The sequence below is a fragment of the Pholcus phalangioides genome, unplaced genomic scaffold (genome assembly GCF_987345545.1).
Source record: "Pholcus phalangioides strain wild (caught in Gottingen) unplaced genomic scaffold, Ppha-v1.0 ptg000017l_1, whole genome shotgun sequence".
Lineage (NCBI taxonomy): Eukaryota > Metazoa > Arthropoda > Arachnida > Araneae > Pholcidae > Pholcus > Pholcus phalangioides.
The window spans coordinates 67,952,813-67,965,805 of NW_028301610.1; positions in this window are offsets into that span (position 1 = coordinate 67,952,813).

Consider the following 12,993-nt stretch of genomic DNA (forward strand, 5'->3'; position numbering starts at 1 on the left):
CATATTCAAAGAATGAAGTCTCTCTTCATAACTCAAGCCCTGTGTGCCAATAAGGACACGCGTAGCTCTTCTCTGCACCCCTTCAACCAAGTCTATGTCCCTCTGTAGGTATGGTCTCCAAAACCTTACAGCATACTCCAGTCCAGGACGAACTAAGCCTCGAAAAAGCGGAAGAATGACTTTAGGAGAACGCGAAGAGACCTTTTTGAAAATGAGACCAAGCATTCTATTCGCTTTTTTGACAACCGCTGAACAATGTTCAGAAAACCTAAGTCGCTCGTCAATGAGAATTCCCAAATCGGTGACTCTAGTTGCATCCGGGATAGTGACACCATTCAACTCGTAAGATAACCTTGGGTTGTTCGAACCAAAATGAGCGACCATGCACTTATCTACGCTAAACGTTATGCTCCATTCATTTGCCCATGCTGCAATCTTGTTTAAGTTGGTCTGGAGCAACTCCCTATCGCTTTCATTTCCGATTACCCCCATTAGCTTCACATCATCTGCGAATTTGCTAGTAATTCCATCGATACCCTGATCGAGTTTGTCGATAAAAAGTGAAAAAAGTATGGGGCCAAGGACACTTCCCTGAGGAACTCCACTTGTGACGTCTGTCCAACCAGAGAATTCCCCGTTCACCATAACTCGTTGCGACCTATCTCCTAACCACGATTCTATCCAATTCAGCAAATTGCCCCCTATTCCGATCTCGTGTAAACGCTTCAAGAGTTTGCCATGTTGGACCCGATCGAATGCCTTCTGGAAATCAAGGTAAACAACGTCGACATTCTTGCTCCTACCCAAAGCCTTAGTCACGTAATCATAGAAGCAAAGGAGGTTAGTTACACATGACTTCCCCTTCCTGAACCCATGCTGATTATCCGACAATACATTATTTTCGTCTATCCACTTCACAAACTGCCTTTTGATGATAATTTCCAAAATTTTCGAGAGGGAGCTCGTCAAACTCACTGGACGATAATTAGACACCACTTCTCTACTACCCTTCTTAAATATCGGAACAACGTTAGCCAGTTTCCAATCTCTCGGGACGATACCCTCAGCAACACTACTCCTGTATATCCGTGCGACTGGCCCCAACAATTCATTAGCACCTTCCCTGAGAACCCTGGGATAGATATCATCTGGTCCTGGTGCTTTGCTTGCACATACATTTTTTAGAAGATTTAGGACCTCCACGTCTTCCACTTGAATATCGTTGAGGGTTTTATTACCCCATGCAACACCCGTATATCGAATATCATTATCTCCATTAAAAACCGACGCGAAAAAGTCATTGAAAGCACTACACATGCCTACATTGCTCTCTACCTTTGAGCCTCCTATCGAGAGGGGGCCAACTGTCCCCTTACATCCATTATTGACGTATCGAAAAAATGATTTTGGGTCAGAGCCAATGTTATCTGCCAACCTAGATTCAACTTCCTTTTTACTATCCCTTATCGCTTTCTTCAACAGTCTTCTTTTATCAGTAAACAATGATAGGTCACCTCGTCCACTTTTATACTCTCTGAATGCTCTTTTCTTTTCAAGATAAAGGTTCCACACGCTATCCGTGAACCATAGAGGGTGTGATGTACAAACACGCTTTTTTCGAACAAAGGGTATGACGTCGTGCAAAACAGAGGACAGCTTCGTACTAAATTCTTCCCATTGACTTACCACCCCTACTGATTCCAACCGGTCTTTGAAAACTTCCGCTAACCTTCTTCTCAAAACATCAAAGTTAGTTCTCCGAAAACAAGGAACCAGTCTTTTGTTATCAACCTTACCCGAGGAAAAGTTACAGTGAAATCTGACGATACGATGATCACTGGAAGAAAACTCTTCCCCCACCGAAACATGTTCAACTAGATCCTCAGAACTAGTAAGAACTAAATCCAAAATAGCAGTACCCCTAGTGGCGTCTGATACATGCTGATACAAAAAATTTTCGAGCACCAACTTAAGAAAGTCTCTTTCATACTGATTTCCAGATGAAAGGTTCTCCCAATCAATACCCGGGTAATTGAAATCCCCTAGTATGAGAACCCTCTTTCGCTTACACATGTAGGAAATTTCATCATGCATTTTGGCGACGTAGTTTTGATCCCTATTCGGTGGATTGTAACAAACCCCAACAATAAGCTTATGACGTCTTTTGTTCTCAAGTTCAACCCATATGGTTTCAATATCACTTCTCTGCACGTTACACTCCCTAGCCTTCAAACAGGATTTCACGTATATCAACACTCCACCCCCTTTCCTATCAGATCTATTTTTCAAAAAATTATCGTATCCTGAGATGTGTAAGAAAGATTCATCCCCATCGTTTGCCCAAGATTCTGTAATGGCTATAAGATCCAAGCCCTCCACAACTATCATAGTTTCTAAAAAATCTTTCTTATTACCCAAGCTCCTGGCATTTATTAACACACATTTTAATTTGCCCGGTGGTTTGTTGTCAATCGAGAAGCCATCCAAGTCAGAGGTGGGTAATTCCCCGTCAGTACTGTTGTGATTATCATTAACTAACCCGCATTCCCGACTACGTGGTCTGGGAGTAAAAAACCTGACCTAAGACTATCGTAAACCTCCCAGACCCCTCTCTTATTTAGATGGATCCCATCCGAACGAAGCCACCTATCGGTAAATGCGGGAAGCTCCAAGAACGTGACCCCAAGTGAGGAGCAAATGTCCTTCAGGCCTATATTGAACTGGTGGATCCTACTCCTATATCCCCTACTACCCCTTGGCAGCACTGGAATCACTGCCACATCTGAACCCCCCTCCCTAGCGGATAATAGTAAATCCCGGTATTCTGACAGAGACTCACTAATATTCGCTCCTACCTGATTTGTTCCCACCCACAGAATCACCCGCAAGGGCAACTTTCGGCGATGAAAAACGTCTCGAACGTTGCCAATCTTCCCCTTATAACAATGTAATAAACAAAGCAAAAACTGCTTCAGTAATCATCCGTCGTCTTTTCAGTGCCAGATCTACACTTTTGATCAACAATAAGTTAATACTCTATAAAATGCTGATTCGCGTCACCTGTGTGGATGTACACAAAAAAAAAAAAAAACTTGATAGCACTCGAGCGTCAACAAAATAAACACCTACAACGAGTCACACAAGAGCCATGGTTTGCGCGTAACGTTAATATCAGAGCAGACACCAAGGTCCTCACGATATGTCAAGAGCTTAGGAAAATGGTTGTATGACAGGTTGGACAACTCGGATTTCGACCATTTGAGGGAAATCTCCCCATATAGTCCTAGAGAATTCCTTGAGTTCCCCAGACCTAAGAATGTACTTTTGATGGTCAGACCTGACATAAAAGACCTGTAAATATATATATAAATTTTCATATTCTTTTTCCATCATAATTTATCATCATGACTTATTGCATCACACGTAGTATGATCATTCTGTCTCTTCAGGGGTACATTCGTCAGTTACACCTCCTCATGAGGTGAAGCTGGATACGCCCTCTTCAAGAGAATGATCCGTCCCCCTTCCTATCCACCTTATAACGTATAAAATCGTCATTAGATGGCGCTCAGCAATATTAATATATTGCAAAAATAACGTTTTACACCCACCATGGCAATTTCTGCACAACTGCAAATACAATCGGTAGAGTAATGATGAAGAGGTTATAATGTGTCACAAGGGCACCGCGGTCAGACGAATTATGGCTTTGGCTTGCCTTTACCTGATCAGATTTTTAGTTTACGCTCACGCAAGTTGCGTGTCGCTATTTTCAGAGTTTAATCATGTTTCAGTTCTTTAAACCAATATTTAAAATTTATGCATCACTGGAATTTTTATTCCGTCGTGCTAAATTGAAAAATAAATTCCAAGCAACTCGTGGCTGCTTAAAACCTTGTTAATATAAGGGTATAATTTTCAACTCAGACGGATATTAAAACAAATTTTATTTTACTTTTTAGTTGGGTCAGACTGTGCCAAAACAAATGACTAATTGGTCCTTGCGACAGTAAGACCAAAATCCAATTGGGTATTATATCAATTACAACAATACTTTTAACTGAGTCAAAATCAAATAATCATGTCTGCCTGTGGACCACCTATGCTAAGGGTGGTCAATCCGAGACACGCGAACGCTTTTCAAAATTAAAGAAATTATATATATATATTCTATTTTTCACACAATCAAAAAAAATTCTCACTTATGAATGATGATCTTATGTTGCCGAAAAATTCGATCATATTCAAACTATATACAGCATGTTAACCACTCTTAAAATAATAACTATGTAATGTGAGACTTTTTATTCGATGCGTTCTTGTTTCGTTTCCCATAAGTCGTCACTGCCAGGTACCAAAAGGTTATTGTCAATGTTAGTTGTTGATCGAGCTGCGTTGTCTGCTTTTTCGTTGCCCGGTATTCCTACATGACCTGGTACCCAGTAAAATTTTACTGTGGTACCATGATGAATGAGGTGATTCAATTCATGAAAAAAAGCATGAATAAATGGATGAGTGTGAAAAGTGAAGAAACACAGTGCTTGTAATGCGCTGAGAGAGTCGCTATAAATGATGCATCGTCGGTGGCGTTTGCGTCGTATATGACGTAGAGCCTGAACAATTGCGTACAGCTCTGCCGAATAAATAGAAAATATGTCAGGAAGTTTGAAAGATGTCTCCTCACAGCAGATGTAGGCACAACCGACATGCCCAGGGCTCTTAGAGCCGTCGGTATATATGGGGAAGTACCTGTTGTACCTGCCCCTGTGCCTAAAGAATATCTGTCGATATATGACATCTACTGTGGTGGCTCTAGGGTATAATGATAATGAAAGAGAGACATCTGGCAGAGACTGCTCCCATGGTGCCAGTTGCCAAGCAACTGGGGCCACACGACTGATGTCTAATTCTAGTTCTTCCACAAGTGCCCTCATACGAAGATCGTAAGATGGAACACATGAAGGGCGAGCAGCAAATAGTCTATGAAATGAGGGATTAAAAATGACACGATGAAGTGGATGATCTGGAAAAGACTTCATCTTGATAAAATATTTCAAGGAAAGTTGCTGGCGTCTTGATGTCAGTGATGGCTCGTTGCATTCGACATACAGGCTCTCCATTGGAGACGTCCGGAAAGCTCCAGAACAAATCCGTAGGGCGAGATGGTGGACTGTGTCGAGCACACTCAGATAGCTCCGAGGTGCCGACCCGTATACAATGGAGCCGTAGTCGAGCTCGATCTTATCAAAGCTTTATATAAGTGGAGGAGCGACTTACGGTCAGCTCCCCACGATGTAGAAGAGATGACCTTCAAGAGGTTCATCGTCTTCATGCAACGAGCTCCTAATTGCGCAATTTGAGGTTTGAAAGTGAGTTTCTTGTCAAATGTGATGCCGAGGAATTTAGTATTTTCTACAATAGGTATTAGATTGTTATTGAGAAACAATTGTGGGTCATCATGTAGGTCTCGACGCCGACAAAAGTGCATAGCAACAGTGTTGTCAGCGGAGAATGAAAAGCCGTTATTATGAGCCCACTTGCTAATCTTGTTGAGAGCGGTTTGTAATTGTCTCTCGGCTGACCTCATATTCACTGATTGGTAAGATATCAACAGATCATCCACGTAGAGTACGCCAGTGACAGACAACGGGAGTTGGTTCAACACCCCGTTGAGTCTTAAAATAAAAAGTGTTACACTTAAAATGCTACCTTGAGGTACACCTTGTTCTTGAATTTGGGGAGCTGATAACGTACTTCCGATCCGTACCTGAAATATGCGGCGAGCAAGAAAGTTCTTAATGAAAATGGGCAAGTTGCCCCGCAAGCCGCTATTATAGAGGTCGGAAAGAATTCCGTGCCTCCAAGTACGGTCGTAGGCCTTTTCTATGTCGAAAAATATGGCTAGCATATGCTCCCTCTTCACAAATGCTTGTCTTATTGATGTCTCAAGGCGTAACAAATTGCATGTTGTGGACCTGAACCGTCTAAAGCCGCTTTGATGTTTCGATAAAATATTGTTAACCTCAAGGTAGTGCATAAGGCGATAGTTGACCATGCGTTCCATCAGCTTACATAGACAACTGGTCAAAGCAATAGGTCGGTAACTATTGGGTTGCTGAGGATTTTTGCCAGGCTTCGGGAATGCAAGAACAATGGCTGCTCGCCAGGTGTCAGGAAATGAATGACTGACCCAGATCCGATTAAATAATATGAGTAAATGTGAGAGTGATTCTGGTGAGAGATGCCGAATCATGGAATAATGAATGGCATCGGGCCCTACAGCTGAGTCAGGACTTCGCTGCAAGGCCGTCGTCAGTTCATGAAGGGTGAACAATGAGTTGTACCCCTCCGGTGTAAAAGGCCGGAAGGTGTACGATGTACGTTCGGCCGATGATTTAATGGGATGAAACGATGGGGGATAATTCGCATCACTGGAGACAGTGGCGAAATGGGCGGCGATGGTATCCGCAATATCCCTCACATCGCTGATGATAGTGCCATTGGTGTTTAAAATGGTGATTGGATGAGACTGATAATGACCATTGATTTTTCGGATCCGGTCCCAAATGACTTTCGATGAAGTAGATGAATTGATTCCCGTGGTAAACCTTTGCCAGGACTCGCGTTGAGCCTGGCGCCTAGTTCTTCTCGCTATCGCCTTTGCTTTTAAAAATGCCAACTTGTTGTCATGGGTAGGATACCGCCGGAACCTACTCCACGCTTTCTTTTGTGCTTTAATCGTAAGATTACATTCGTGGTTCCACCAAGGTTTAGGAAATTTAGGAAGTTTCGAGGAGACTTTGGGTATTGTTTCTTTGGCTGCTGAGATCATACAACTGGTCACAAGGTCGACACAGTGGTCGACGTCGGGTTGCGAAACCATATCCTCCGTGATTTCTGCCTTGACCGTGAAGTCTGCCCATCGGGCGGCCACAAGCTTCCACCGAGGAGGACCCTCAGGTATGCTATGGCTTCGATCAAGGCACTTAACCACTAGAGGAAAATGATTGCTCCCGTGGAGGTCCGGATCAACCGACCAGGACCAGTTCGGCAAGAGTGAGGGTGAACATAACGATAAATTTATTGCAGTGAAACTATTGTTTGGGGCATGAAAATGAGTGAAACTGCCATCATTCATGATGGCGAGGTCCATGTCTTCTAACAGCCGTTCAACCATTTCGCCGCGTGGGGTGTTGCTGTTAGAACCCCATATCAGGTTATGTGCATTGAAGTCTCCAAGAAGAAAAAATGGTGGAGGTAATTGATCAATCAGATCTTCTAGATCTCTCTGTAAGATGGTGTCATTTGGTGGCAAGTAAATGGAACAGATGGTAATTCTTAGGCCTGTAGAAATTTCCACCGCGATGGCTTGCAGGTTCGTGCGCAGCGTTAGAACGCGCGACGACACGTGATGTGGAACCAGCAGAGCAACACCGCGGCAAGCTCTACTCCCGTCATCGTAATCGATACGGAACAGGGAATGTCGCCTGATGTTCCATGTCTCCGAGGGTTTTGTAAAAGTTTCCTGGAGTGCCACGCAAACAGGATGATAACGATTGATCAAATCCTTGAGATCTTCATAATTGGATCTAAGACCACGAATGTTCCATTGAATTATGTTGGCCATAAATTTAAATTTCAAATAGAAGTAGACGGTTCAAGGTCCTTAAATTTATTCCGGTCAATCTTGCGGCGGGTAGTACCGGATTCTGTAGTATTGTCAAGATCCATGTCACCAATCGACGTGTCATCGATAAGTGACAAATTTTTAACGGTGGGATGTGTCAAAGCTCTCTGTATGGCTTTTTTGGAATACCCCGTCTTGAAAGGTTTCTTTTTTGTTTTATTTCCAGAACTAATTTTGGGTTTGGTACCAGTAGATATTTTGAATGTGTTCGCTGTTGCTTTTCCCGCTTCTTCTTCGGAGGTAGTGGAATCCCTCCGGAATCCAGCGGAGCAACAGCAGCCACAACTATTGCATGGTTGATTGGATGAAGTTTGAGTGGATGTGTTAGCAATTGGTTCGGTCTGAGTTGTAATAGAAACTTTTGTTATACTGTTAATCTTGTTAGTAGTCGGTGATTGTGAAGTCGTATTGGCGTATGATTTACCAACTATTGGAGCTTGGTTAGATGTTATGCGACGACGTGCTTCGATATACGAGATGTTATTAAGGACCTTGATCTTCTGGATCTCTTTTTCTTCATTCCATTTCGGACACTTCCTGTCAAATGCGGGGTGAATGCCACCGCAATTGACGCACTTGAATGGTGAATTAGTGCAGTTGTCCGAAATGTTGTCCTTCTCACCGCATTTTGCGCAGGTGGGTTGACTGCGGCACGCCGTTCGTGAGTGACCGAATTTCTGGCAGTTGAAACATCTTACGGGGTTAGGTATGTATGGGCGGATTTTGAGACTATAATAGCCTATCTTAATATCTTTCGGCAATGTCGGTGATGAGAATGTCAGAATTATGTTACGTGATGGAGCTGGATTGCCATCTTTGCGGCTCATGATATGTTTGGCAGATGTTACGCCTTGAGACGCCAGCTCCTCTGTTAGTAGTTCTTCATCCATATTAATCAAGTTAGTATCTGAAATCATACCACGTGAATAATTCAACGTGGGATGGATTTTGACTATTATTGGAATGTCTCCGAGAGATGTGAGCTTTTGAACGAGTTCGGATTGTTTAGGTGTGTTAGTTTCAATGAGAAGGTCTCCTGAACGAAGAGCCTTCACTGATTTTAATGTGCCTATTGCGCCATAGAGAGCTTTGTCTATTATGAATGGTGACACTTTGGCCAGCGGTTTATCAGTGTCAGTACAATGCAGGAAGATAAATGAAACAGGAGCAGGATCAGTGACAATAGTATCGCTCATAGCAGTTCTTTGACGTTTTGGTGCATTTTGATTTTTCCCCATTTTGGAGATGATGTGTTCGGCCCCTACCGACCATGCCCACCATGGAGCCCTACAAGGGGACGCGCACATGTAACCGATGAAGGTTAGTAGCAACGCCAGGTTAGGTAGGAGCTATACACCACCGAAGCAGGCGAGCAGACGCGTTCAAGATCCAAGATCGCCGTGAAGCAGCACCAACAAACCTCAACGACGTCCGGCAGGCCCGGCCCCTCTACCTGCCCAGTAGTGTAATCCCTTCAGCCACCGAGGCGACCAGCCGATTGACCTGGACGGGGCTAATCCAGGCCTCCCGTTTTGGCTGAATCCGAGGTCAAAGCAAGCGCATCAGGCTAACCAGGGTCCCCATCTCCAGCCTTACGGGTCTCCACGCACGGCAAACACGCAGGTAGACAGCGTCCCGGATGGAGCATACGCTAGAAGCAATGCCCCATCCGGGAGGACACCTCCCCGCCTGAGCGGGGCCCACAATGAGGGGTTGGACACAGAAGACAAACATGTACAGGACAAAACGAGACGCAAGACATGTACTGCAAGATGTGTAGAAATAAACATGTAATTTGGGCTATTGAAGGTGAAGCATATGAGCACAAAAAGCGATGACAATGACGTGTGATAGATTTGGCGTTACCCAGGGTGCACCACGAGGAGGCCTATCACATTACACCCCGTACCCCTCCGGTGTAAAAGGCCGGAAGGTGTACGATGAACGTTCGGCTGGTGATTTAATGGGATGAAACGATGGGGGATAGTTCGCATCACTGGAAACAGCAGCGAAATTGGCGGTGATGGTGTCCGCAATATCCCTCACATCGCTGATGGTAATGACCATTGATTTTTCGGATCCGGCCCCAAATAATTTTGGATGAAGTTGATGAATTGATTCCCGTGGCAAACTTTTGCCAGGACTCATATTGAGCCTGGTTCTTCTCGCTATCGCCTTCGCTTTTAAAAATGCCAACTTATTATCATGGGTAGGGTACCGCCGGAACCTACTCCATGCTTTCTTTTGCGCTTTAATTCTAAGACTACATTCGTGGTTCCACCAAAGTTTAGGAAGTTTCGAGGAGATTTTCGGAATTGTTTCATTTGCTGCAGAGATCATACAATAGGCCACAAGGTCGACGTCGGGTTGCGAGACCATATCCTCCGTGATTTCTGCCCATCGGGCGGCCACAAGCTTCCACCGAGGAGGACCCTCAGGTATGCTATGGCTTCGATCAAGGCCCTTAACCACTAGAGGGAAATGATTGCTCCCGTGGAGGTCTGAATCAACCGACCAGAACCAGTTGGGCAAGAGTGAAGGTGAACATAACGATAAATCGATTGCAGTGAAACTATTGTTTCTGGCATGGAAATGAGTGAAACTACCATCATTCATGGTGGCGAGGTCCATTTCGTCTAACAGCCGTTCCACCATTTCCCCACGAGGGGTATTGCTGTTAGAACCCGAAATCATGTTATGTGCATTGAAGGTCTCCAAGAAGAAAAAATTGTGGTGGTAATTGATCAATCAGATCTTCTAGATCTCTCTGTAAGATGGTGTCATTTGGTGGCAAATAAATAGAACAAATGGTAACTCTTAGGCCTGTAGAGATTTCCACCGCGATGGCTTGCAGGTTCGTACGCAGCGTTAGAACGCGCGACGACACGTGATGTGGAACCAGCACAGCAACACCGCGGCAAGCTCTACTCCCGTCATCGTAATCAATACGGAAAAGGGAGTGTCGCCTGATGTTCCATGTCTCCGAGGGCTTCGTAAAAGTTTCCTGGAGTGCCACGCAAACAGGATGATAACAATTGATCAAATCCTTGAGATCTTCGTAATTGGATCTAAGACCACGAATGTTCCATTGAATTATGTTGGCCATAAATTTCAAATAGATGTAGACGGTTCAAGGTCTTTGAACTTATTTCGGTCTAATTTCCGGCGAGTACCACCGGATGCTGGCGGATTATGAAGATCCATGTCACCAATTGATTTGTCATCAAGCAGTGACATGTTTTGTAATGTAGGCTTCTTCTTTGCTCTCTGAATGGCTTTTCTTGAATATCCGGTCTTGAATAGTTTCATTTTAGATTTATTTCCATAATTGATTTTTGGCTTAGTACCTGTAGTTACTTTGAATGTGTTCGCTGTTGCTTTTCCCGCTTCTTCGGAGGTGGTGGACTCCTTCCGTAATCCAGCAGAGCAACAGCAGCCACAGACATTGCATCGTTGGTTAGATGATGTTTGAGTTGATGTATCAGCTATGGGTTCGGTCTGAGTTGTTATAGATGCTTTGGTGACATTGTTAGTCTTATTAGCTGTTGATGGATTCGTTACCATATTAGAGTATTATCTACTAGCTATTGGAGTTTTGTTAGAGATTATACGAAGGCGTGCTTCAATATAAAAGATGTTATTAAGGACCTTGATCTTCTGGATCTCTTTTTCTTCATTCCATTTCGGACATTTCCTGTCAAATGCGGGGCGATTGCCACCGCAATTGACGCACTTGAATGATGTTGAATGGAAGTTGTCCAAAATGTGGTCCTTCTCACCGCACTTTGCGCAGGTGGGTTGACTACGCCACGAATTTTTGGCAGTTGAAGCATCTTACACGGTTAGGTATGTATGGCCGGATATGGAGGTTATAGTAACCGATTTTGACATCTTTCGCAATGTTGGGGATGAAAATGTCAGGATTATATTTCCTGATGGAGCTAGATTGCCATCTTTGCGGCTCGTGATATGTTTTTCAGATGTTACGCTTTGAGACGCTAGCTCCTGGGTTAGTTCATCTTCATCCATGTTGATCAAGTTAGGGTCTGAGATGACGCGACGTGAATAATTCAGCGTGGGATGGATTTTGACTGTTATGGGAATGTCTCCGAGAGATGTGAGCTTTTGAATGAGTTCGGCTTGTCTGGGAGTGTTGGTTTCGATGAGAAGGTCTCCTGAACGAAGAGCCTTCACTGATTTTAAAATTCCAACTGCGCCATAGAGCTTCATCTATCAAGAATGGTGATACTTTTGTTTTTGGCTGATAGCGTTTATCGGTATCAAAACTATGCAAGAAGAAGAATGAGACAGTAGATAGATTTGAAGAAGCGGTTTCTGTGACAATTGTTTCACTAAGACCAGTTCTTTGACGTTTTGGTGCATTTTTTGTTTTTCCTATATTTAAATGGGTATTGTTCCACTCCCACCCACCATGGAGCCCTACGAGGGAACACGCACACGTAACCAATGAAGGCTAGTAGCAATGCCAGGTTAGGTGAGAGCTATACACCACCAAAACAGGCGAGGAGGCGCGTTCAAGGTCATCGTGAAGCAGCACCAACAAACCTCAACGACGTCCGGCCCCATTACCTGCCCAGTAGTGTAACCCCTTCAGCCACCAAGGCTACCAGAGCCGATTGACCTGGACGGGGCTAATCCAGGCCTCCCGTTTTGGCTGAATCCGAGGTCAAAGCAAGCGCATCAGGCTAACCAGGATCCCCATCTCCAGCCTTACGGGTCTCCACGCAGGTAGACAGCGTCCCAGACAGAGCATACGCTAGAAGCAACTCGCCGCCTGAGCGGGGCCCCACAATGAGGGGTTGGACACAAAAGACAAGGACACGTACAGGACAAAACGAGACGCAAGACATGCACTGCAAGGTGTGTAGAAATAAACATGTAATCTGGGCTATTGGAGGTGAAGTACATGAGGACAAATAAGCGATGACAATAACGTGTGATAGATTTGGCGTTACCCAGAGTGCACCACGAGGAGGGCTATCACATTACACCTCTACATGACCTGGTACCCAGTAAAATTTTACTGTGGTACCATGAATAAATGGATGAGTGTGAAAAGTGAAGGAACAAAGAGCTTTGAGAATCACTATAAATGATGCATCGTCGGTGGCGTTTGAGTCGTACATGACGAAGAGCCTGAAGGATAGGGCAAGATCTGTATGTACATATATCAGTAGACGTTCAATCTGCATTGCGATCTCAAAAGAGTGACAAACTAAACATTTCCAAAAATAATAATAATAAGAGGACGGTCAAACAATATTTTTCAGGAACGAAAACAATGA